At 40.2% G+C, this 25,897-nt stretch overlaps 1 long non-coding RNA gene across 1 annotated transcript; it reads left to right on the top strand.

Moving 5' to 3' along the window:
- Positions 1-9,385: 9,385 nt before the first annotated feature.
- Positions 9,386-24,086, top strand: LOC117796413. Its single transcript, XR_004620911.1, has 3 exons — positions 9,386-9,464; positions 13,277-13,414; positions 23,485-24,086. It is a non-coding gene; the product is annotated as an uncharacterized LOC117796413 (long non-coding RNA).
- Positions 24,087-25,897: the final 1,811 nt, after the last annotated feature.

Here is a 25,897-nt window from a genome sequence, read left to right as displayed (position 1 = left end):
GATTAACACTCCTCTTAGTAAAATATAAGGAGTAAGGTCTCCTCCCATGGTTGAGGCTCCCTGAGACCATGTGAAAAGCCCTTTGGAAATGGAAAGCGCTGCCTGTTAGCTGCCCACCGTCTTACCCCTCCACTGGTCTCTGGCCACTTATCAGCCTTGCGGGACCTTATCTGTGGCAAAGCGAAATACCACATTTTCCACATGGCCTGACCTCCAGGCAACAATTCAGATTTGTTGAGCCTTTTCATCATATTCCTCTTCTTTTCCAGAATCTTGGATTTCAGCAGAAAATGCCTTGACTAAGACTTTAGCTGACAGGCTGGAAATCTGAGCAGGAAAGATTATGTGAACTGACCGCATGAAAACACACAAATTTATTCAAGGTAAATTAGAACATTTTATGCTTCTAACGCTTCTATGTGTTCTTTTCTTTCCTTTTTTATCCTCTTTTTCCAAAAAAATAGGTTTAAAAATATTTAAAATATTTTATGTATAAGAAATTATAATGAAAGGTATAGAAAATAAAAATATAAACATCCATGAAACCATCATGCAGCTTAATAAAAAGAATGTTACCAGTGCGTTAGAAGCCTCCTCAAACCCCAGAATGCTTCCTCCCAGTCATACCCGCTTGCTTTCCCTCTTAGAGTTAACCACTATCCTAAATGTCATAGTAATAACTTTCTTGCTCTGCTTTATAGTTTTACTACCCAAATGCATCTCCAAATAAAATAATTTAGTGCTGATGATTATTTTCAGGATTTTCTATAAAGGGAATCATAATATGTATACATTCCTCTTGTCTTGCTCTTTTTGATTCAACATTATTTTTCAAAAAGTCATTCAGTTCGTTGCACACAGCTGTAGTGTATGAACGAACATTCACTGTAGAATAACAGTCCATTTGTGAGTACACTGCACATTGCATGCATCGATATTCTGTCAATGGACATTTGGATTTTTTCCAGTTTATGCCCACTAGGAGCAATGATGTTTCTAGAAGTTCCTGCGCTTGTCCTCATGAGCAACAGTTTCTTGCCTCTGTAGTGGCCATGCTTAGTCAAAGGCTGTGCACATCTTCAGCTTTACAAGATAATATCAGACCAGGGAGTCTTCCAAAATAGTTCTACCAATTGGCAGTCATACCAGCTTTTGTCTTTTTTTCTTCATACAATTGCTTGGACTTTTGCTTTTACCTTAAGGGAGACTTACGAAAAATCCCTGACTCTAATATCAGTGCCTTGTTTCTCTCACATAGCTTTGGGGTCTGGTCTAAATTAAATATTGTTGGTGATCTGGATGGGTTTATGGGATTGGCCAATGCTTCCCTTTCCTAGGCCGCCATAACAAATGACTATAGACTAGGTGGCTGAGAACATCAGGGATTTATTCTCTCATAGTTCTGGAGGCCAAACTCCAAAGCCAAAGGGTCAGCAGGGCCATGGTCTGCCTCAAGATTTTAGGGGCCAATCCTGCCTTGCTTCTTCCTAGCTACTGCTGTCTCCGCAATCCTTGGCCCACCATGGCTTATGGCAGTATCATTCCAGTTTCTGCCCTTGTCTTCGCATGGCTCCTTTTCTTTGTTTCCTCTCCTCTTACAGAGATCCAGCCGTTGAATATAGGGCTCACTCTAAATCCAGGATGATTTTATCTCGAGAAGCTTAACTAATTACATCTGCAAGAACCCACTTTCCAAATAAGGTCACATTCCCAGATATTGGGGGTAAGGATTTCAACATATCTTTCGGGAGGACACAGTTCGAACCACTGTGGTTGTACTGAGGGAGCGGAAGAAGAGGAGGAGGAAATTATTAGCTTGTGAAACAATTACTATACATACTATATAATTTTTGATTGCTTAAGATGTTAACATTTCCCACAGGAAAGTGGTTAAAGGCTGCCCACTCAAAATAACATACCTGCTTTAAAAAAAAAAAAATCACCCTTTGATCCTGTTAGGTTGTTTTTACAGACAAGCACATAGTGGAAAGAAATAGGTTTGGGTTCTGTGGAGCTCAGGTATGGCCTGTGTACGCCGTCTTTGCTCCTGAGCCCTCTACTGAACGTCACGATCCAGACAACAGGGGGGCATCCGGAAGTTGTCAAGAAAGGCGCCATTTTCCCAAGAGATACTGATTTTGTCTAAGTTGAATTCTTAGTTTTCAGTACCCTAAAAATGAAAGTTTTTGAAAGTGACAACTTGTCTGGTCTACTTAAGATTTTCTTTTCGCTAAAGTCTTGGTTGGCATTCATTTATGATTTGACAGGGCTAATTTCACTGTCAGAGAAAAGGGCATCTCATGGTTGCAAGCGCTGAACCAAAAGCTCCGAACCCAACCTTGCCCTTCTGCAGCCACGATGCCTGCATTACACCATTAGAGAGAGTTCTCACTGTGGGTTCCGCTAATGAGCATGAGAGCACCTTGTTGAAATTCAAAGGTCCCAAATGCAGGGAGGGAAAAAGCATTAAACAATTTTCAGATATCACTTCTTGAAACATTAGGTTAACAGATAACATCTAATAATTTACTTGGCAGGCTTCTAAGGTGTTAACCTCAGACCCCATAGCTTAACTGGGGCCGGGGAGCATAAGGAGGAGTTAAGGAAGAATGGGATCAAAGGATGCAACTTGATCAGATAACATCTTCCATTAGGGACACCAGAACCTTTGAAAACACCAGAGTCAGAGCTGGTAAGTTTCCATCTCTTACAATTAGAACCCAGGGTATCATTCTCTTCTCTGCCTTCTTCCTGATATTTACCAGCTAGCTCTAAATCTTGGCTCCCACCACTTACTACTACTGTAATGATATTTTTCTCTCAACCCTTAGTAACTTCTCTCCCAAATAACAGTTAAGTGACTTAAAAAACAACAACAATTTTGTGGCAGTATAATTAATGCACAATAAGCTGTATACATTTAAAAAATACAACTTGAGTTTGGTATCCATAGACACCCAAGAAACATCACCACAATAGAGATACAGAACACTTCTGTCACCCCCTCTGCCCCTAAATTTCATCTCACCCTTTTAAAAATCTATTCTGCCCCCTACCTTTGTCACCAGGAAGCCACTGGTCCACTTCCCATCATTATAAATTAGTTTGTATTTTCTAAATTTTATACAAATGAAAAATGATGGACTCTTTTGTTTCTTTCAATTGACATATAATTCTAGGATTCATCTATTTTATTGCATAAGTCAGTAGTTTGATCTTTTTTATTGCTTAGCCATACATTTCTTTGGGCATATCACAGTTTATCCATTCATCTATTTGATGGACATTTGGGACCCCCCCACCCCCGCACATGCCATGTTTTGCTATCAGGTGAAATGCTGCTATGAACACTTGTGTACAATTTTTGTGGGATTATATGTTTTTATTTCTCTTGATCAAATACCTAAGAGTAGAATGGCTGGATTTAATGGTAGTGTATGTTTAATTTTAAAAGAAGTTGCTAAAAATTTTTCCAAATTGATTTTATCATTTTATATTCCCAAGAAAACAGTATGAAAATTCCAGTTGCTTCATTTCCTTTCCTACATTTGATTTTATTAGTCCTTTTAATTTGGGTTATTTCCATGGGTATGTAGTGTGTCTCATTATGATTTGAGTTTTTGTTTCTCTGATGACTTAAGATATTGAATACTTTTTCATGTACTTAACCCACTATCATATGTTCTTTTCTGAAGAGTTTCTTCAAATCATTTGGTTAATTATTAAGTAGGTTGTTTGCCTTATTATTGAGTTGTCATATGTCTTTATGTGTTTCAAATAAAGTTCTGTATTAAATCTACATATTAGAAATATATTCTTCCATTTTGTGCCTTGTTTTTTGTTTTCATAGTTGATTTCTTTCAAAGAGCAAACATTTTTAATCTGATAAAGTTTATGAATTTTTTTAGTTTGTGTTTTCTATGTTCTGTCTAAAAATATTTGCCTATCTCAGGGATACAAAGATTTTTATTCTGATGTGTGTGTGTGTGTGTGTGTGTGTGTGTGTGTGTCTGTGTGTGTGTGTCTGTGTGTGCTTTAAGTTTTATAGTAAAGGGGTGCCTGGGTAGCTCAGTCAGTTAAGTGTTTGACTCCTGGTTTCAGCTCAGGCTATAATCTCAGGGTCATGAGATTGAGTCCTGTGTTGGACTCCACATTGAGCGGGGAGTCTCCTTGTCTGCCTCCTTCCACTCTTTCCCCTGCTTGTATGCACTCTCTCTCTCTAAAATAAATAAATAATAAATAAATAAATAAATAAATAAATAAATAAAATCCTTAAAAATAAAGTTTTGTAGTTAAGTATAACTTTTAAGTCTGATCTATTTCAAGTTAGCTTTTTTATATGCTGTAAGAGATGCTGATCATTTATTTCAGACAGACATCTACATCCCTTCACGGCCTCAGTGTATCATCTGTAAATATTTCTCTAGCCATCTGTATCTGTATTAAGCTACCCAGAAGATACTGACGTTTCCAACTCTGATCCACCACCATATGGGTTATTCCAGCTATTGTCAGTTTTTGGATTTTAACACTTGTAATATATATACCGTGGTTGTTGGTGAATTTTAACTAGTAATTCAATTTGTTTAATAGATATAGGCTATTCAGAATTTCTTTTTCTTTTTGTACTATTTCAGATACTTTTGTCTTTAAAATGATGCTCCCTTTGGGGGAAAAGTCTTCATCTATTTGGAGGTATGCCCTGACTTTGTTTTAATGCTGAAGCCTCTGCATAACTGTTGAGTATTTGTTTGTATAAAATGAATTACTTAGTGAACATGGCCACCAGGCTTCTTTAGTTGTGATTCTATTAACTACATATTTTATGCATAGATATACTTTTATTTTCTTAAGTGTTTAACTAAAGAAGTATCAACCATCCCCAGACGCGAACTGACATAACAGAAGAATCCCATAAAAAAGAGTGACTAGAAAATTCATTGCTATTTTATGACATAGATATTTCCTAAGATGAGTATCAGTGGTCCAATCCTTATATATTCCTTTTCTTAAAAAATGTTTCTCTTAGGGGCTCCTGGGTGGCTCAGTCAGTTAAACCTCTGACTCTTGATTTCGGCTCAGGTCATGATCTCAGGGTGGCGAGATTTAGCCCTGTGTTTGATCCATGCTCAGTGAAGAGTCAGCTTGAGATTCTCTCTTCCTCTCCCTCTGTCCCTCCCCCTACTCACATGCTCTCTCTCAAAAATAAATAAATAAACAAAATCTTTGAAAAAACTGTTTCTCTCAATTTCTTTTTGAATCTGGTGGGTTTTATTTATGTAAGTGGTAGAGAAATTTAACTTGTATTCTCAGTATATGCAAGAGAAAGAGAGAGGAGGATATACGTATTTTAATGTATAGCTAATAGTATGTTTTTTAATGCAGAGAAGTACAAAGAATAAGAGATGGAGTACAGTTTCCCTGCTTAGACAACCCTATAGGTATTTTTATAAGGAAAAATTAATAATGTGTCAGGCTAGAAGGTGTAAAAGGGGACAAAGTCAAAAATAAAATTCTTGCTCTTTCCTTCAGCCCGACTCCCAGCCTTTCTCCAGAATACAAGGGATCAATGGATTTTATGTATCTTACAGTGAGGAGGGCATGGCATATACTTCCAGCTCTCTCTTCCCTGTATATTTTCATCTTTACTTTATAACAAAAGGATTCTACTACATGTATATGTCACACTTTGCTCTCTTCACATACACTGAGATATTTCCATCTAATTTCACACAAATTAAACTCATTCTTTTTAATAACTTTACATCATAGCCTATAATTTGTTTAATCCCTGTTGATGGACTCTGTATTCAGTTTTAGTCTTTTACAAACAATGCTACAATAAACACCCATTGGCGTGATGGTACAGTCACACCACATACATCCTTACACAAAATTATGCATATACGTATTTATTTATTTATTTTTAAAGATTTTATTTATTTATTTGACAGAGAGAGAGACAGCCAGCGAGAGAGGGAACACAAGCAGGGGGAGTGGGAGAGGAAGAAGCAGGCTCCCAGCAGAGCAGGGAGCCCAATGTGGGGCCTGATCCTGACCACGCCCTGAGCCAAAGACACACTTTTAACGACTGAGCCACCCAGGTGCCCCTTTATTTTTTATTTTTAAGTAATTTCTACACCCAATATGGGGCTCAAACTCATGACCCAGAGATCAAAAGTCACACGTTCTTCTGACTGAGCTAGCCAAGCGCCCCACATATATACATTGATATAGACAATTTTCATGGATATCCGGGGAAATTCTTAGCAGTAAATTTTTTATTTGGGTGTGTGTGTATGCAGTAAAATTACTGAGTTAAAGAGCATGTGTGTCTTATATTTTGATAGATATTGGCAAACTTTCCTATCGTAAAGTTGGACCAAATTATTGTCTCACCTACACTGTGTGGGAGCCATTTCCCAGATATTCGACAGTACAAGATAACCTCAAACTTACTTTTCGGGATTTCTGCAAAGTGAAACATGACATCACTTTACATGTTTAAATTACATTTTCATTAATGAGTGAGACAAGCGTCCTCCCTCTGTATGCTAACTGGATATTTCAATTGCTTTTGGCAAACTGACTCTTTACATCCTTTTTCTACTGAGTTGTAAATCATATTTCTATTGAGTTGATTTGAATAAGCTATTTCTACATAGAAAAATAGAGCCTTTTGTTGCTCATAAATATGACAGATATGTTTTTCCTTGCTCTTTTGCAGTCGTTTGTGGTTTTGTACAGAGGTTTTTAATTTTTCCGTTATGTATCATTTCAAAAACAAAATTACTTAATCATATAACCAAATGCCTTCCAAGGAGTATCTTCATTTTTTCCCTTAAAGTTATATCTCACTAGGTAATGATTGTGCTACCGTTCAAAGATGGATGATTCTTTTATCAGAGAAGAGGAAAGAAGAGGGAGTGGCTTCAGCCGGGTGCAGGCTGCCCAGGAGGGGAGCTGGGCCCAGAGTGTTTGGTTGCCTCCTCAGGGTCAGATAAACCACTGTTTTTTTTCCCTCCTCTTCTCAATTAATTTGGGGCAAAAGAAGCCTGAAATACCTACTAAGAGAAAGAAAGGGTATTTTTGTTTTGTCTTCAAAGTTAAAACTTATTCTTTTAAAAAAAAAAAGATTTTATTTATTTATTTGACAGACAGACTGTCAGCAAGAGAGGAAACAAAAGCAGGGGGAGTGGGAGAGGAAGAAACAGGCTTCCCAGCGGAGCAGGGAGCCTGATATGGGGCTCAATCCCAGAACCCCGGGATCACGCCCTGAGCTGAAGGCAGATGCTTAACCACTGAGCCACCCAGGCACCCCCAAAGTTAAAACTTGTTCTATATATGACATCAAATACACTTTAAGAGTCTCAATTCTAAGCTTTTAACACTTTATTTTAGGTGCATTTATTTTGGTTTCAAAACACAGGTCACACACTCTGAATTTTTCTCCATTTAAACAAAATTTAGTTTGGGGCATTTTTATTTAAATGACACTTTTACCTTTGCCTTTTAAAGAGGTTTGAAGAAATTGCAGAGACCAGGTTTATCTTAGGAACTCTTCTTTTTTTAAGATTTTATTTATTTATTTATTTATTTGAGAGAGAGAGAGAGAGAGAGGGAGAGCACAAACAGTGGGAGAGGCAGAGGGAGAAGCAAGCTCCCTGCTGAGCAAGGAGCCCAACAGGGGGTTCAATCCCAGGACCCTGGGATCATGACCTGAGCTGAAGATAGACATTTAACCAACTGAACCACCCAGGTACCCCATAGGAACTGTTTAGTAAAGAAATAATAGGAATTTATATCAAGATTCCCAGACTTTCTTTGTTCCCGCCTAGTCCTAGTTGTGGTGAAAGACTGCCAGAAACTTTTTTTAAAGATTTTATTTATTTGAGAGAAAGAGCAAGAGAGAGCAGGAACAGTGGGGAGGGGCAGAGGGAGATGGAGAAGCAGACTCCCCACTGAGCAGGGAGCCCCGTGTGGGACTCAATCCCATGACCCAGTGGGGTCATGACCTGAGCCAAAGGCAGATGCTTAACCAACTGAGCCACCCAGGCTCCAGCCAGAAATTTTTGAGAATGTAATACAACTTTCAAAACTAATGAAGTAAGATTTTTAACCAAGTGATTTCATGAAGGAAAGATCATTGTTTCTCACAAGATAATAGAGAAATCCACTGAATCCCAAGGTAGCTTCCCAGCTGGCCAACTCTTGGCCATGTGCTTGCATGGCAGGCATGTTGGGAACTCCTTAGGGTCCTGGCAGTGCTTCTAGTCTTTTCTTCACAAGCTGCCTTGCTGGCTTGGGCTTCTGTGTCACGAAGCACCAACAGTTGTTTGGCCAGGCTCTCTACCCAGCTTGGAGCCTCAGGAAGGGCTTTACACAGATGTCCTTCTTAGCTACAGGAGTCCATCTGCAATTACAACTTCTAGAGGTCTGCAAAATCTACAATTCACCTAAGGTGTGCAGTCAATGGAACACTTTTGGAAAGAAATTAGTTTTAGTAGCTTCACTCTTCCTCTTTTCCTTTTTAATATTTTTTAATTAATTAATTAATTAATTTAGAGCATCAACACGGGGAGGGGCAGAAGGAGATGGAGAAAGAATCTCAAGCAGACTCCATGCTGAGTGCAGAGCCCCACCTGGGGCTCAATCTCATGACCCTGAGATCATGACATGAGCCAAAATCAAGAATCAAATGATTAACCTACTGAGCCACCCAGGTGCCCCTCATTCTTCCTCTTACAAAGCCTCAAAACTCTGTAGAATAGAAGCTGTAGGTAATTTTTCATATGAGCTTTGGGGTGACTGGAAATGATTGTGATTTTTTTAGCCTTTAGTGTCTCCATCAGGGCTGTCTGAGCATAATTTCCAAGTAAGCAAAATATTCCCTTGGATTCTTCCCATCTTCTCTTCCAAATTAGTCTCTGTGGCTTTGGGTGTCCCCAGGCTTGAGTGTACTAGGTCTCTACTCAGATGTGTTGCTTTCCATGGTGTTTCCTATGCTCCAAATCACCTCCCTTCTTCCCATCAGAATTTATTGCCAAGATCTCTCTTTTCTTTCTCTCTTTCTTTCTTTTCTTTCTTCTCCTTCCTTCCTTCCTTCCTTCTTTCCTTCCTTCCTTCCTTCTTTTTTAAATTGAATTTTTGCTGATTTGGTATCAAAATTTTCCTTTCTCCTCTGGTGTTCTTGCATTCTATTAGCTGTACTCTTTTACTTTGTTATGGAAGAGTAAATAAAGAGCGTGCTCATGACCCTGAGTGTGTTCAATAACTGGCTCCTTTTCAATGTCTGTGATGACTCAGCAGAACAGGATGGAGCAGTGTGTAGTCCTGTGACACTAGCAGGAACATGGCCTGGTACACTGGAAGGTCAGATTCATGAGGGCAGGTGTTTTCCACTTTGTTCACTGCTCAATCCCCAGCACCTGGAACAAGGCTCAGCACACCTAGATGGCCTGCAGGTAATGAATGAATGAATGAATGAATGAATGAATGAATGAATGAATGATTTGTTTGTTCTTCCTTGCCTACCAAATAGCCAGGCCTCCCCACACCCCAGCTTCGCTCAACCCCTAGTGCTATTCTTCTTATCACAGAACCTAGAGAGCGGCTGGGTCCCTGGGTGTTCTGTAAGTCTTCCAGGGTGGTGTAGCCTAGCAGTTCACAGGGCCCACCTCATGGACTTGAGGATGCATATGTTAATATATGTGCAGTGCTTAGAGTGATGCCTGGTCCATTAGCAAGTCCTCAGGAAATGTTAACTTTTAAAATTTAGTAGTAGTAATAGTAATAGTAATTCAGTTTTTATCTTATATTAAGACTTTTTTTAAAAGCAGAATAAAGTTCACAGCAAAATGGAGGGAAAATACAGAGATCACCAACATACTCCTAACCCCAACATGCACAACCTCCCCCATTACCAACACCCCCACCAGAGTGGTGCACTTGTTACAACTGACGAACGACACCAACACATCATCGTCACCCAAAGTCCATACTTTCATTATGGTTCACTCTTGGTGTTCAAAACTATTTCTTTTAACAAGCCAATTGATAAAAAAAAAATCCATTCAGAAGTATTGCTTTAGTATTTGTAATACCAAGATGGAAAGTATGTATTTTTGAATTGATTGATCTCCAAATCAGGGAAAATGAGAAATGGGTAAGTTAGTAGTTACCTGTTGCATTGTAACAAATCTCCCCAGAGTGTAGTGGCTTAAAATAACAATCAGTTATTATCTCTCACAGGTTCTGTGGGTTAGGGTATGGTTTGGCCCCTGGTCTTATAGAGGTTGCAGTTAGGTATCAGCTAGTGTTAGGCTGCATTGTTGGCCAGAATACCCATCCACTTNATTTTCTTTTAAAAAAAGATTTTATTTATTTAGAGAGAGAGAGCGAGCATGTGAGTGCAGGCCAGGGGGGGGGGGGGGGGGGGGGGGAGGGGAGGCAGAATATTGCCTTTTATGACTTAACCCTGGAAATCATGCAACACCATTTCTACCACATTTTATTGGTCAAAGAATGTATGAAGATTCATCTTAATTTCAAGAGGAGGAAACAAAGAACTCACATCTTGATGCAGGAATGTTAACATTTCATCATAAGAAAAGCATGTGGAATGGTATGTGAACATATATTGATGCAACTACTTTGGGACCATACTTGAGGAACGTGGAGCTATGACTCCAGTGTACCATGCAGGCACGCACACAAGAACATACACACGAATGCACCCACAAGTCCAGACATTGTAAGGCTGGGCCTAACTAGGACTCATCAGCTTAGATTTCAATTAGCAAAGGATTATGGGGGTCCTTCTGAACTGTTTGCCTATGGGGATGAGAACTGCTATGTGCAACCACTCACAAAGCATTCGTTGAATTGCAGTCTGACACCCATTTGAAGGGTGTTTAAAGAAAAAGAAGTCTAGGAGTCAAAATTGAAAGTGCAAATTGCAAATGCTTCCCTTCTAGAGTGATAGGGCTATAAATACCAAGGCTGTTTCTGTTAAACAACAAATGGAAATGCTCCAGAATCAATGAGAGGTGTTAGCACCAGGGAAAAGCAGCATCTTAAATCCTTACGCTAACAATTAAATCAGACACATTTGACACTTTATCTGAGACACTCCTGGCAGTACTCTCTTCTTCACGGCATGATTTGGAAACTCACAGCAGGTGACAAGCAGATTTGGGGGCATCATCAGTTTGGCTTTCTCAGCACTCTCCCCAAACATAATTCAATATATTTTATTCAAGCCAGTTTCACGGTTTTTGAGAAAAGGCAATTGGTGAAAATGAATGGGTTTCCAGAAATGTACGCCATGGCGTCATGATGCCAAAGAATTGACCCACTCAATAACAGTTGAATATTAACACAATCAGAAAAAAGTGATTTATCTATAAGACCCCAAGGACATTCAGTTACAGTCCCTGTGAATCATGAGAAATCTGTCTGGGAAAGCATGAAACCTCAGAGATTACTCACCTCACCATATGTCATGCTTATTCAATTAGAGGAAAAAAAATATTTTTCCTGCGATCATTGTAACTGGGCTATTTTTATAAGATAGCTAAGCTGCTAAACAAATAATAAAATGGAAACAATATAACTTCAGAATTTTAAGAATCTCACTTCTTGAAAGTGTTCTAAATGCCTTAAGCCTGCTAGAATGGAAGTCCTAGAGCAAGACTCTGGGCATTGCTCCGCCGTAACTGTATGGTGAGGTGTTTTGGTTCTTGGAGATACTGACACCAGGAGTGGCCACTATTCAGAGCTGACAAGATGCCCCACTGCCAGCTCCCGAGCAGAGTAGCGGACGGGGGAGGGGGGCAGCCAGGCTGGCAGACTCCGTGTGTGTAGCACTAGAGTGCAGACCGCAACGTCAGATGGAACAGTGTCTGAATCCTGACTTACTCATCCATTAGCTGTGCAACTTTGATGGGTTTCTAGACCTCTCTGAGCCTCCATTTCACCATTGATAAAATGGGGACTGTAGTATCTCCCATGTCAGGACCTAGCAGTGTCAGACCAAAGTAAGTGGGTAACAATTAGGATTAGTGGTGGTCTCTGGTTCTCTCCACTACCCCATCTGTAGTTACCCAGAGAGAGTCCCAAGACTCACAGTGAAGGCTAGAGCCAATTACAGAAGTCCTACAGAGCAACGCTGCCAGCAATCTGAGGGCGTTCCCCGGGGAAATACAGACTATGGTGTAAATGGTGCCAGGTGTGCAGATAAACTTAACCACCAGCACACCGTCCAGGTGGCCGCCCTTGTTCCAAACTATGAAGGACTGGGATTTGGGGGGCTTGTTTCTGGGATTTTAGGAGGATGGGAGCAGATCCTAGTACAGACTTCAAGTTCTTGACTTCCACAGTCCATCGTGCTCATTGTTAGACAGGGTCGAGTATGTGCTCTGCAACTGAGCAGAACATTTGTGAGAAACCTTGATCTGTACCTGAAGGAGGATGGGGAAAGGGTAGCTCGAGGTGGCTTCTAATACCATCTAGATGGAGGAGGGGAAAGGCAAATTCCAGACCCACTGCTCTCCGTACTTCCCTCTCGCTGTTCCACTGTAGCTCTGATTTTTTGGGGAAGGGAGACGTAAGAGCAGCAAACAAGAAATTCTCTCAACGTCCACAGCAGTAGTCTGGGAGACAGGAGGAAAATTCTCAGCCCTAAGTCTTATTTCTTAATCTTTGTGCACCCTGCAGCCATCAGAATGGAAGTTCTATACCTCCCAGCTTCAACCCTAGAGTAAAAGCCATGTTTGGAGCACTGGGTGTTATATGCAAGCAATGAATCATGGAACACTACATCAAAAACTAATGATGTACTGTATGGTGACTAACATAACATTAAAAAAAAAAAAAGCCATATTTGGTGCTTGCGTAACCCCCAGGCTTCCTGGTTTTCTCTTTGTGTTGGATGCCCATAGCTTCCTACCTTCAATATGGCTCAGAAAGTTTTTTTGTTTTGTTTTGTTTTGTTTTCAAATTATCCAGGAATTTCATTGACTTTATCAGGAAACTTATTAAACATACTTAAATAAATTAGAAGTCCTCTGTACTAAGTACACTCCACCATGACTCAAGCATTCAGACAGCTTGAAGCATGCAGTTCCCGAGATGGAATCCGGCTAGGACTGACTCATAAAGCACCTGCTGCTTGTTCCACAGCTGCTCCATGCCCTTTGTGTTATTGGCCTCCTTGTTTGGCATTCTTCTCCAAGACTTGAAAAGAATGAGGTGATTTTCATACTTCTTTCCCTAGACAGGGAGCAGGGGATCATCTACACATATATGATGGGAGGTGCCTGAGGAAGACTGAGAAAACAATTCTCTCATCAGATCACCCTTGAATGGCTCAAAACAGGCCATGAAATTTAACAACAGGATGGTGAAAACCAAGGTGAGACAGAGCTCAGGAACGTTGCGTCCTCCTCTTGTCCTCTTGAACAATGCTTCCTCTTTGGGCCACCCAACTTTTCCACGTGTGAAGCATGACAGTCACACGTATTTGTAAGATTCCATCGCTCCACCCTTAGCTCCTTGTGCAAAGCTGATTCTTCTGCCGTGCAACCAGACTTTCTAATAGGAAACTTCTGAACACTTAACTGTTTCTTCACTATCTCATCAGCCCTTAATCTAGATGGCCTCCCTTATGTCCTAGCAATTGATTGTGCAGCAACAATCTCTTGTATCCACTAGAATTTGTTGAGTGTGGTGTTTCAGAACACAGATGGGGCCCCTGATTTATGTTGAAATCCACACACTGTTATTGAAGAGCTGGGTGGCTTTGGGCAAAAGGTAAAACATACTTTTGTTAGGTGTTAAATGGGAATCATTACAGTATAACATCAGATTTTGAGGATGCTAACTAAGGTCACCTATATAAAATGCTTAGCTCATGACCTAATACATAGCAGGTATTTGCTGAATGGAAATGTTTGTGTTATGAATCAGTTTTTTTTTTCTAATATGGCTGTAACAGGGCACAAAATGTTTGCCAATGATTTTACCTTAATTATCCTTTACCGGCCTTGAGTTCAGAGGAGTAATTGTGTTTTCTATGTGAGTGTTTTGGTGATACCAGCTCCAGAGGGACAGAGCTTTCGTCTGTTTTATCTCCCCTGCAACTCTGATCCTGCCGCAGTGTGTGGCGGAGGGGAAACACTCAATAAACACATCTGTTGAATTAATGAATAAATGAACGGATGATAGAGGGTCCAAAAATATGAATGGACTGCAACATTATACATAAAATAATAGAAAATCAGGGGTGATGATTTTATTACAAGGGACCAAACTCCGTTCTAAAAATAAACTCACCTTTTTTGAGAATTTTATACAACAGAGGATTAATTTAGTCTAATGCTTTTTATAATCTGAAGTACTAAATGTATATAGTGTGTACCATGTTAACGTAGAGAAAATATTTTCTTCTGGTAATCAACATTCACTCACTTCTCTTTGGAATTATGCTTTATAATGTTCTTTCTTAAGAAAATTCTAGGTGAGCGGTTTTGGTTTGGATCTATGTGGTAGCAAACATCTCTGATATCCTGAAATGGACAAATGACTGTGAAAGGAAGCTTTTTACTCTTCTGATAATATGGGATGTCAGTTCCAGATCGAGACAGCAGACACATTTTGCAACTTGATTTCTACATATATTTCTAAATTTTGTTTTCTGCCTTGTAGAAGTGAGTTTTCCAGGACTAAAAATTATCATTTTCTATTATGAACTAGGTTTCTTATCCATACTAGTAAAATCTTTTTAATCACTAAATCTCTCTGACATTGTTCAAATTTTAAAAGCTAGTGGAGGAAGCATCATGACACAAGTCAGTTGTAGTTAGATGGGCAATTGTTCTATGGGGAACAGTCTTATATAAGCAGAAACTAGCCATAAAATGACATAATAGGTCATAGATACATCTCATTTCCTCTCCATGTGGGGAACCACCAAAGGAAGTCTTTAATACAATGGAAAATAGGATTTTTTTTTCAAAGCACGAAAACAGTAAGTAATGGGGCTTGAACATTAGAGCGAATACTGGAAAATCCTAGGTTGCTTTTTCTACATTCCAACCGTGAAGTGCTGAAGAAATCAAGGTGTGTCTCAGAGAGCTTTTAAATGTTGTGGAAATAAGACTTTCATGCACTTTGTACCCCTATACATAACCTAGCACATAACTTTTCAAAATAGCTGTGTACTAAATATTCCTGTATCTCTAGAATCTTAGTTCCGAATCAAGACAGCAAAGACATGGCCACGGATTTCCTTCAAGTTTAATTAGCAGAGAGAAGGAATTAAGACCATCTCAGGTGATTCATTCACCTCTGCTTTTCAGTAGAAACCGAAGTAAGTGATGATACAAACTTTTATAACTTGCTTCTTCTTGCCTTCTTGTAAAACATGAAATAAGCTCATGAGAATACGGTTAGAGGAAAACCTGCTATGCAGTTGTTTTCATGATCTCCAAATAACAGTATCTGACATTTACTAAGCGTCTACTTATTTAACAAACATTGTTTTTAGTGCTTTAGAGGACTTTACTCATTTAAAGTCAATAGAACTTCATTATCGTTAGAAAGATCCCATTATTCTCCTTTCACAGACCTGGAAGCTAAGGCACAGATGGCTGCTGAGTTCCTTGGCCGCCACACAGGACGAGGTTGAGTCAATCCCTGGAGTCAATCCCCAGCAGTCTGGCTCCTTCGCTCGCGTCTTCCTCCCCTGTACTGGCTTCTGTGTGGCCACTAAAGGTCAGCTTGGTCATCTTTCTCCCCCAGCTCTAGGCTGAATCTGGCTCTTCCCACTGCTTTGGGTTTAGCCCTAGCTCTCAGGACTCCAGTGTTTATTTAGAATACAGGTGCTGGTTACCTTTCCACTGGATCGCACTGTGGCATCTGCAAGCCTTCATCTACTCTAGGCACTGAGTATCTACATTATTTTGCCCTTGTTCTCTAATCGAGTCTGGACTGGCTTTTGAAGCATGTACATGGCGCGAGCATGCACAGAGCACGGCAGCCGCACTCGCTGTATGGCTCCTTAGGGTTCTGTGTCCTTTCCTGTTGAATTTGCACCCTCCAGCCTTTCTGGATTTTCTATCAGTGGTTTTTGGGTTGCTCCCCTGGGTGTCTTGCCTAGTACTCATGCCTACTAAATCAAGCTTGCTTTTGACAGATAATTTGTATAATTTATTAGGATGTGGGAGTCTCGAAATGTTTTTGTATCTCCAGTGACTTGGTGTAAACTGGATGGTGATGGGCCAGAAAATCATTCTTCCAGCCCCGCAGAAATCACTGCGTGACTCACACCATGATTCAGTTGGAGGCAGCTTAAATGTTGTGTTGGACTCTCATGCAGTTTGCTGTCAACCCATTCTGAAATCACTATAATAACCTGCAGATCTGAAGTGTGCTCTGTTTGGTGGGTGGCAAATCTGTTTCTAAACATATTTCTTCCGGGAGCAAATTCCTAGCAGGGTTTACATTTCTTAACTACTCTTTATAGTAAACATCATCCCATAATGGCTACATTTGCATGTCATAGTAAATGTGTGTGTGTTTGTGTGTGTGTGAAAACACAAAGTACAAATCTATTTTCAGTTTTGTTTTTATTTTATCATTTGAGATTCACTCATCTTGAAAGGATCAGTGATGCAGAGTCATATATAATTAAAATACCAAAATACCAGATAATGATTTTGTTAATTTCAAAGGAAATTCCTGGCTATCTGATTCATTCATATGATAATTTAAAATTTTTTAATTATCCGGATAGTTGCAGTTCCTCATGTTACAACACCAAGTCCAGAAAAAACATGTGAATTTGGGAGCTGTAAGTGCACACAGATTGCTAGGGATTGCTAACTGGCATGCATTAAATTAACAGAGTCAACATAGTAACTTACCATATCCTTTAGTCTTAAAGTGCTTAATTTCAATATTTCTCTCTGATGATTTTTTTCCAAAATTGTAGAAGGCATAAATGCCATCATGTTTTTAGCCTATATGGTATCCACTCCGAAATCAGCCACACTAGCACTTGTTTTGTGGGTTTGTGCAAGGTTTTGAACACCAATAAAATCTAGGCCAATCATGGTTTGAAAAAAAAAATCCTTATGTATATTTTCTCTGCTGCAAGAACTTCAGAGATGTTACATAGAGTGAAAGCCCTATAGGGCTTCTGGTTACCATCAGACCTTTGGAATTTCAATAGAAACCAGGAACGGTCTGTGTAAAAAGCTTCTTAATATTTTATGAGCACGTTAAACTTCCTACAATTTGTTTTTTCAGAAAGTGTGTTTATTATTTTCTATCTGATTTTCCTCAGAATGTAGCAGTAAAATTCTGAAAAGGAGAAGGGTCCATAATATTTATCCCAGGTCTCTCTTCTAAGTTCCAGATGCACAAATACAGCTGCCTGGTGATGTGTCCACTTGGTGACTCAGAAATCTCACTGTTCACAGACCAGAATGGGTCTCCTGATTCCTCCCCCAAACCCCAGTGAAACCTTTCCTATTCTGGGCCTCCCCAGCTGAGAAAAGGATGCTGATAGTCACACAGTTGCCAAGCCAGAAGCCTTACGTAAGCATTTTTATTCGAGTATAGTCTATGGAGCATAAAAAGCATAAAATGCATTCATCTGAAGCACACATTTCAAGAAATCTCTACTTACAAAGACACTTGCCGTCATTGTCCAAATGCCAGAAGTTTTCCCGGTGACCCTCCGGGAGTCCCTGATCCCTCCTTCTTCATGTGTAGACCTTCCCCAAGCCCTGACTGTTCTTTCTCCATTGTTCATCTTGAGCCTTTTCATGTTTCTCCTTCCCCACTGCTGTCACCATGACCATCAGTCTCTAATAACTTGTCTCCCCACTTCTAGTTTTGCCAATTCCTTATCTTTACAGAGTAATCTTTAAAAAAACCATAACCCTGAACATCGCATTTCCCTTCTCCATTAACTTCACTTTATACTTAGAATAAAATGGACACTTGTCATTAAAGCTTAAAGTGAATGCCTTGTGCCTTAAAAAGTGGCCCTTGAAACCTTCCAGCGTATGTCTCCTTATATACATCCTTGTCCCTCCTCCCCCCCAAGCTCCTGGAAAATGCCCTGAGGGCCTTGTGCACATACCAAACTTGGTGTGAATGCTTTCCTTCTTTTCCCCCTCACTCCCACCCCACTCCCACGCACACTCACACCCACACCTGACCCTTCTCTTCACATGGCCCGTTCCTCCTCATGCTTCTTTCTCAGATTAAGGACCACCAGGCAATAAAGATTTTTCTTGCCTCAGTCTAAAGGACAACTCCCCGTTTAGTCTCAGAGAATCATGCCTTTTCCCTTTACAGCGGTTTGCCGCGGATATATGTAAGAGTTGCTTCTAGTTGTGTACGCATTACCTAACTCCCCTCAAACTCCATTAGGGAAAGACCAAGAATGTTATTTTATTCCCTCTTCCCTAACAGCTAGCAGTGCACCTGGCATACGCAAAGTACTTAGTAAATAATTGCTGAATGAATGAATAAATCCATGAATGTGTACTTGTCTCTGAGAACAATGCAGAAGGGGAGAATTGAGAGGAAACAGAGGCAGGTGTGGACAGTTCCTCTGAGAAGTTAAAGTTAAGGAAGGATTATTTTTTCCTCAATTGAATGAATTTCCGAAACGGTTCCTGGACAATTCCTCTTTTCCTGAGTCGAATATCGCTCTGAGAAAAGCATGGCTTCCTACAATATCCCTGGAGAAGAATTCAGGGGGCAAAAGTCAGTTTCTCTCCTGACTGACTTATCTGTCCTTTGACCCCCATAGCCCATCTTATTCCATTGGGTCTGATACCACCTGGGGGAAGATTTTTGCAGGCATCTCACTGGCTTGATTTTGTAATTTCGGTGGAATCGGTAGATGATCCGAATCCTGGAACACAGTGGCAGGCTAAGGACAGGGGGTCGGAAGGGGTGGGGAGGTTTCAAAGAGAGATGGTAGCAGATCTTTTTGGAAAAGAGTATGAGGTTGGATTCTATGAGTAGTGATTTTGAATTTTATTTTCTTCTTTTGTATCACAATTCACTTCTGATAGTCTCTAGCCTTCATGCAGTTTTGTGAATACCTAACCTGGTGTTGGCTGTGCTTCGGAAAACTCAGGGAGGATATTGAGTGACTGTTCCGTGCCCAGCTCTAGAGAACAGAAGGGCAGCAGCCCAGAGCAGGGCTGTGAGGTGGAAAGAGGTATCCGGCAAAGATGTTCAGAGTAGCAGAGCAGAGCCAGAGCTGACAAATCACTACAGGATGAATTTGTCCAACATGTCACCATTCCTTAGGAGTTGCAGAAATACAAGGGGCGAGAGCTGAGATCCCCTGGCTGGACGGGATGGGGCACATTCTGCGCCAGCTGTAGTAAATAGATGAGTGATCCCTGAAGCCTAGAGAACGTGGGGACATTTGGGTTGCTCTCTCTGGGTCACATGACTTAAAATTCTCTCACGTAGACATTTCTACCTCAAAGCAGACGACACCTCAGGAAAAAACCCAACTGTATTTTGGGCTGAAGGCTTCTTGTTTAAGAAAAGTAAAATATCTGGCTGAATCAACTGGACCCTCAGTCAGGTTCACTTTGGACTGAATTAACTCTGTCTTCTTTCTTCAAAATGCTTAATGCGATCTGTCAATTTAAGAAATGGGAAATTTAGTGGACACGCAGGGGGATAGCTCATCTTAGCCCCTGTGCTCTGTCAGAGTGTAGGAGGGTGACAGGGTTGGGGCTGTTAGGAGTCAGAGAGTTACAAAGGGCATGTTTGGGGAAAGCAGATAGAGAATGAGAGGTGGGATACTGCCAGACAGAAATGCCGCTGACTTTGTGATTTTGTTCTTCCTATATTCAATCATCTTTAAATGAGTCAATGATGCAGTTGGGTGCAGTTCTTAAAATAAGCCAAATAAAACCAGCCCCGCCACATATGAATAGTTTGGAAGACTGGAAGAGAAAGAGCGAAGATAAAATATATGTGGCCTGACTCCCCACCCCACTGGCCTAGCCTGCTCTACGGGTTTGACTTGAGTTCTGAGTAAGAAGGATGGGGTCAGTTTTGCTGGCTTCATTGGATAATTGACCCAAATCATCTATTTATTTCATGGAATACAATGCCTTGATCTAAGAGGAAATCCTTAAAACATTTCTTTCCTATTAGAGATGACTGTGTGCATTGTTTTTGGTTAGAATAGCAGCTCAGTGACAACAGGACCTCCCTCTGTAGTCACGGCTTCGAAGAGCAGCCGGAGTGCATCAGGGACTCGCTACCTGCCAGGCCACGTGCATACTTCAGGTCGCCTTCGCCACAATGCCCTATGCCACAGATGAAGAAAGAGATTCTCCGAAGAATTGGAAACTTCCCTAATCGACCTAAGTCCTCAGTACTAGTGAGGGGCTGGGCCGGAAATTGAGTAGGTCTCTCTGAGTCCAAAGCCCATGAGCCACCCCCTAGGCCTTCCCGCTGCAGTAAGTCAGTAGTACCCATCACTCCTTTATTTGCCCTGGGTACCTAGTAAAACAATTGAGAGAGTAAGAGGGCCTTTAAGTCTCCACCTTATCTGTGATAGAAAGGAATTAGATGATTTTATAAATAATAGAGCTTTTCCAGCTCTAACATTGCAAGAGTCGACAAGTCTTAAGAGAATGGGAATCTCCCCACCCTCTGAGCACATGGAATTGATTTGCAGCACGCACAGCGGCCAGCTCTGACGTAGTCCACTCCATGATGAAGCCCACGATGAACGCAGGTCTCGTAAATGGACTTGGGCCAACAGGAAAGAAAAATATTACTTAGCTATCAGAAAGAATGAATTCTCAACATTTGCTGCAACATGGACAGCACTGGAGGAGATAATGCTAAGTGAAATAAGTCAAAGCAGAGAAAGACGATTATCATATGATTTCTCTCATCTATGGAACATAAGAACTAGAAAGATTGGTAGGGGAAGAAAGGGATAAAGAAAGGGGGGGTAATCAGAAGGGGGAATGAAGCATGAGAGACTATGGACTATGAGAAATAAACTGAGGGCCTCAGAGGGGAGGGGGGTGGGGGAATGGGATAGGCCGGTGATGGGTAGTAAGGAGGGCACGTATTGCATGGTGCACTGGGTTATACGCAACTAATGAATCATCGAACTTTGCATCGGAAACCGGGGATGTGCTGTATGGTGACTAACATAATATAATAAAAAATCATTAAAAAAAACAAAAATCAAAAACAAAAAAACGTACCAGCTGGTCACTTGGCCACAGAAAAGAACTTGCGAAAAGGTGGGCAAGAAAACGTTTTATCTACCTTTACTCCAGCCCATTTTCCTCTGATGCCCTTTCTCTCACAGATTGTCTTGAGGTGCAAGCCTCCAGGCTCTCTAGGTGGAATCCACATCCCGACTGCTCACAACTCTCCCAGTGGCCGACCGGTCCTCTGTTAGCAATTCCCACAGCTAAGCGAGTTTGCCAAGAAATGTGAAGCGCATCTTGTCTGTGTAGGTGTTTAGGTTTTATAAATACCTTTATAAATTCCAAGATACAGGGCCTGATTCTCTTTAAGCTGGGTTGCCAGATAATATAGAGGAGGTCAAAGTAAGTTTGAATTTCAGATAAACTAGTAACAATTTGAATGTCCCCCAAATTACATGGAACATACTTACACTGACAGATTATTCTTTGTTTATCTGAAATTTAAATTTAACTGGTGTCCTGGACTTTGTTTTCTAAGTATGGCAACCATACTCATAGAAGGGAGAATATTTTATGTAGCTTTTTGGGTGGGATTTAGGTCAAAAGTAGCACACATTGGAACAACAACTAGTTGGACTTGTATTTATTACTTTACCATTTCAGGAACTCTGGTGTGGAACATCTGCCATGCTATCAATGTGCTTTTAGTGGGTGTACTACTGTTTAAATCTCTCGGGTTAGAAGTCTCTCCTTTCTAAAGGAAAAAACCAACCCCCTCCCCAACACACACAACATTAAACTCATTCATGAAATCAAAGAGATCCTAACCGTTGATAGGAGAACTTCTAAAGGATGCAGCATATTTTGCTGACATCTGTGACTGTGCTCTTTGAACTAATTGGGAAATGTTGTATGTTGGCAGGCTTTAATTGAGAAATATGTTTCCCCTTAAGGGTGATTTGTCTAATGGGCTGTAGAAATGCTTTTTCTCTGCCTCAGAAAGCCTTTTCCTATTTGCTAATGGTCCAGCCTCCTCACCTTTTCCCCACCCCGGAGTTCACTGAACTCGGGAATCCTGTGATTAAGCCAGAGAAGGTTTCAGGCCTGACTTCAACTTGAACCAGGAGTTTCAGCTTTCTGGGCGGCAGGAACCTCCTCTAGAGATGGGGCTGAAGAAATCATCTGTGAGGTTGCACAGTCAACACTTACTGACCCAGAGCAGGGCTGGGTCTGGAGAAGAGGAAGAAGGTAAATGAAGAAAGGAAAAAATGGGCTTTTAGTTATGGCTTCATTGTGAGACTCTTCCACCCCCCAACCCCTGTCCCAGGTCCTTGGGCCACGGTGGGACTAGGTTGCCCAAAGAATTTTTATGTATGTTTCCTCATTCAAAGATAAACATGTTCTGGACTCTAAAGAATTCAGCATTTTGCCATGAAAACATAAAATTTAGCAATGATACTGGAGTCCAAAGAGATATTTTGTCTATGTGGTCCCAAATATGTAGGGTTTGAATGCATCTTAATGTTTCTGTAAAATGTTTAGGCTGATGCTTGGCAAAAGGAAGGTGAAGTCCATGACGTCATGCAAATGAACAGAGAAGCTAGATCAGGTAATGCTGTTAAATAGGGAGAGCCAGACAATCGGTTCGGTCAGGAAGCCAAATGAGTCATACTGACTCATATTTTCATGTCATCGCAAAGACAATGAGTATGAGGGGCTGTGTGGGATCTGTTTTCTGCCTTGGTTCATTTCGAGTCTCATAACCCTCATTACCCTTCACACTGTAGATAAGACAGTGATGTCATAACAGGATGCGGCAGAAAAACACATGAAAATAAACACTGATGTCCTTCCTCCACTGAACAGTTGAACCTCAAAGCAGAGAGGTGTGAGTCTCATTACTTCCTTTCCAATGGTGAAATCAAGGTTGTTTCATTGTCTTTTCCATACATCTCTGCTGGTGAGAAAACGGTTTGGGTTTCGAACTCAAAGGCATATGCTTAGCATCACTGCGAAGTAGTTGGAAGGCCTATCACACCTCCTAGAAATAGAGTCTAGACTGCTACATCTAGAGCAATGATTTGTAGCTCGTTTTCATCTAAACACTGAGATTTATTTATTTATTTGTTTAAAAGTGCATCACTAGATATATCACTGTTTCGCAGAAATTCAATGCTATCTAAAGTGTAAACTGTCAGCACAATAAACTTCTTCCATCTGGTGAAGTCTCAAATAGTCCTTTTTATTTTTTTTACAGTGCATGGAACAGATTCCAGTGGATCCTCTGCTGAGGAAGAGGAGAAAGGAAATCCATGGGGAAGGAGTCCCTCAGTGGATGGGGCTGCCGTCTGGAAGGTGGCGAGCTCTGCGAGGCCCAAAGTCACCCCTGCTCGGCCCGCTGGGTCTTCGAAGTCCCTTCAATTGAGATTCGCCTACCCTTTCACTTCCTCTCTCTTACTTTCCCTTCACTGAAAATAATGGACAAGTGATTTAAAGCGGGGGAAGAGCCCCTCTGAACCATCCCAACTATAATTTACCAATTACTAAGTGGTTTGTTGTTGCAATTGTTTCATTTTTTTTAGTTATTATTATCTTGTGGGTTTTTTTTTTTTCCTTTAGAAAGACAAGTTAGAAAATGGCTGTGGGATGTAGGATTTCCAAATAAGTGTGTTCCTCCAGGCTTTTTCTGTGTCATTAGAGCTCTAAAGGTCTAATGTGGCCTTTAAAATTTCAGTAAAAAAATAACCCTCTGCCACCTGATTTTTGAGTTTATACTGAATTTTTGTCTTTCTTTTAAAGATATTCCCTCTTCATGTCCCCTACCTTTTAATTTAATCAACTTAAGGAAAAATAAAAGAAAACAATGACATTGCACTTTACCTCTTGGATCTGTTTTGGGTACTGATTGCAGGAGTCAGTACTTGATCAGGAAGCAGTATTTCCATACTGTCACCAATTAGTTTTGTTGAACAGAGGAAACTGGAAACAGTCAATATGAACACAGTTCTTCTAAGGGTGAGATAGTACATAAATTCTTAGAGAAACAATAACCATTTCAAAAGATTTTTATTTGAATATTTACACTTTGGCATGACATTGAACTTTTAAAGTATAGACCTGTATATTCTTTATTGGCTAAGCCAACTGTGAATATATACTTGTAAAACCTCACAACAGTCAGTGTGAATCTAATAGAAGAGAAATTATAACACTAAACTTTGTCTTTATTGTATTTTTACTCAGTATTACTGAATACCAATATTTGCTGATGGAATTTTGAAGTTATGCCTGAGGAGAACAATGTAATGTTTTGATAAATGCCAGCTATTAAAATAAGTAGAAACTATGTATTTTAAATGGTACTATTAATATTTCAAAACAAAAAGATAATCAAACCAGCAAGAGATTTATAGGTATAAATTTATTTCTGTCTCACACACAGGTTTATTCTTCTGATAGGTAGGGATAATCAGTAAAAAAACTAATAAGGAAGTAATTATATTTGTCTTCTACCAGCAAGATGAGACAGAAAACTAAAGTAATTATTAATTTGAATCAACCCACCCTATCTTTTACCTCCAAAAATAAAAACAAAAGCAAAAATAAGCACACAAACACCAAAATTGAGACCTCAATCATCAAACATTCCAGATGACAGACATTTTAGAGGGCTTAGTTCTTGTTTTTGCTTTCATAGGAAAACAAATGGCCTTGGAAATAAAGGTAAATGCTTTATTTCTTATAAAAAGCATTCTTGCAAAGGCGGGGAAAAAGCTAGTGGCTAAAATGCAACAAACATACAAATATTTCATGTCACATCTAGATCATGTTAATACGTATGTTCGTTTGCTTTCCCGCAATAAATTTAGGTGAAAAAATGTGAAGCTGACATGAAAACCTGATGGAACACTAGGCTTTCATCTTTAGATTACTTTATACACTTTATCTCTTGGTAATTGTTTGAGAATTCACTTCTGCAATTACATGGAATACCTATTACTGGAATACAGACTGCTATCACCTTCCTGTATTGCTACATTTCTTCTTTGCAAATCCGGCCCTGGCTTCCCTTACTGTCTCCCGTTTTTCTAAACAAAAAGAAGGAAGACTAAACATGAGGGGATCATTTTGACTCTTATAACAGTGGTCTGAATGAATCTTCGGTGAACTGGAAATTTAGTTTGGATGGTCATGATTTCCAACTTACAGACATCTTCTGAAACACTCATTGTATTTTATGGTCCAATGTTCTCTGTCTTTCATTCCATTAATTCTAGTAACTCACATAATGAAGACACAGGCCCCTCTCTTAATTGTTAATTTCCAGGCCTTAGAAGTCAGCTCTACTGACATTAGTAAGTGCTGGCTTTGAATACAGTTTGATCTCTCCCTGGCTTCAAGCTGTGAGCAGCATGTTAAACATCCTGGAGACACCAGTTCTTGTCTCTCTGGAAGCCTTGTGTGCAACACAGTCATGCCTCAAGTCTCTTCTCATGTACCCCTGCTTTTTCACTTTTCCCATACTTCACACACAAAAAAAGCTGAGAAGTGTGAAACAAGATTATGCCCCCTCTGGAAGGAAAATTGGCTCATTCTTAAAAATTCCCTATTTTCCTATCTTCAGACATTAGTATCTTTGTGTTTATTATGCCCCAGTGCTGCATCCCTCC

Source organism: Ailuropoda melanoleuca, chromosome 2 (assembly GCF_002007445.2).
Source record: "Ailuropoda melanoleuca isolate Jingjing chromosome 2, ASM200744v2, whole genome shotgun sequence".
NCBI lineage: Eukaryota > Metazoa > Chordata > Mammalia > Carnivora > Ursidae > Ailuropoda > Ailuropoda melanoleuca.
Note: the sequence above shows the minus strand (reverse complement) of the source record. Positions and strands in the feature narration are given on the sequence as shown.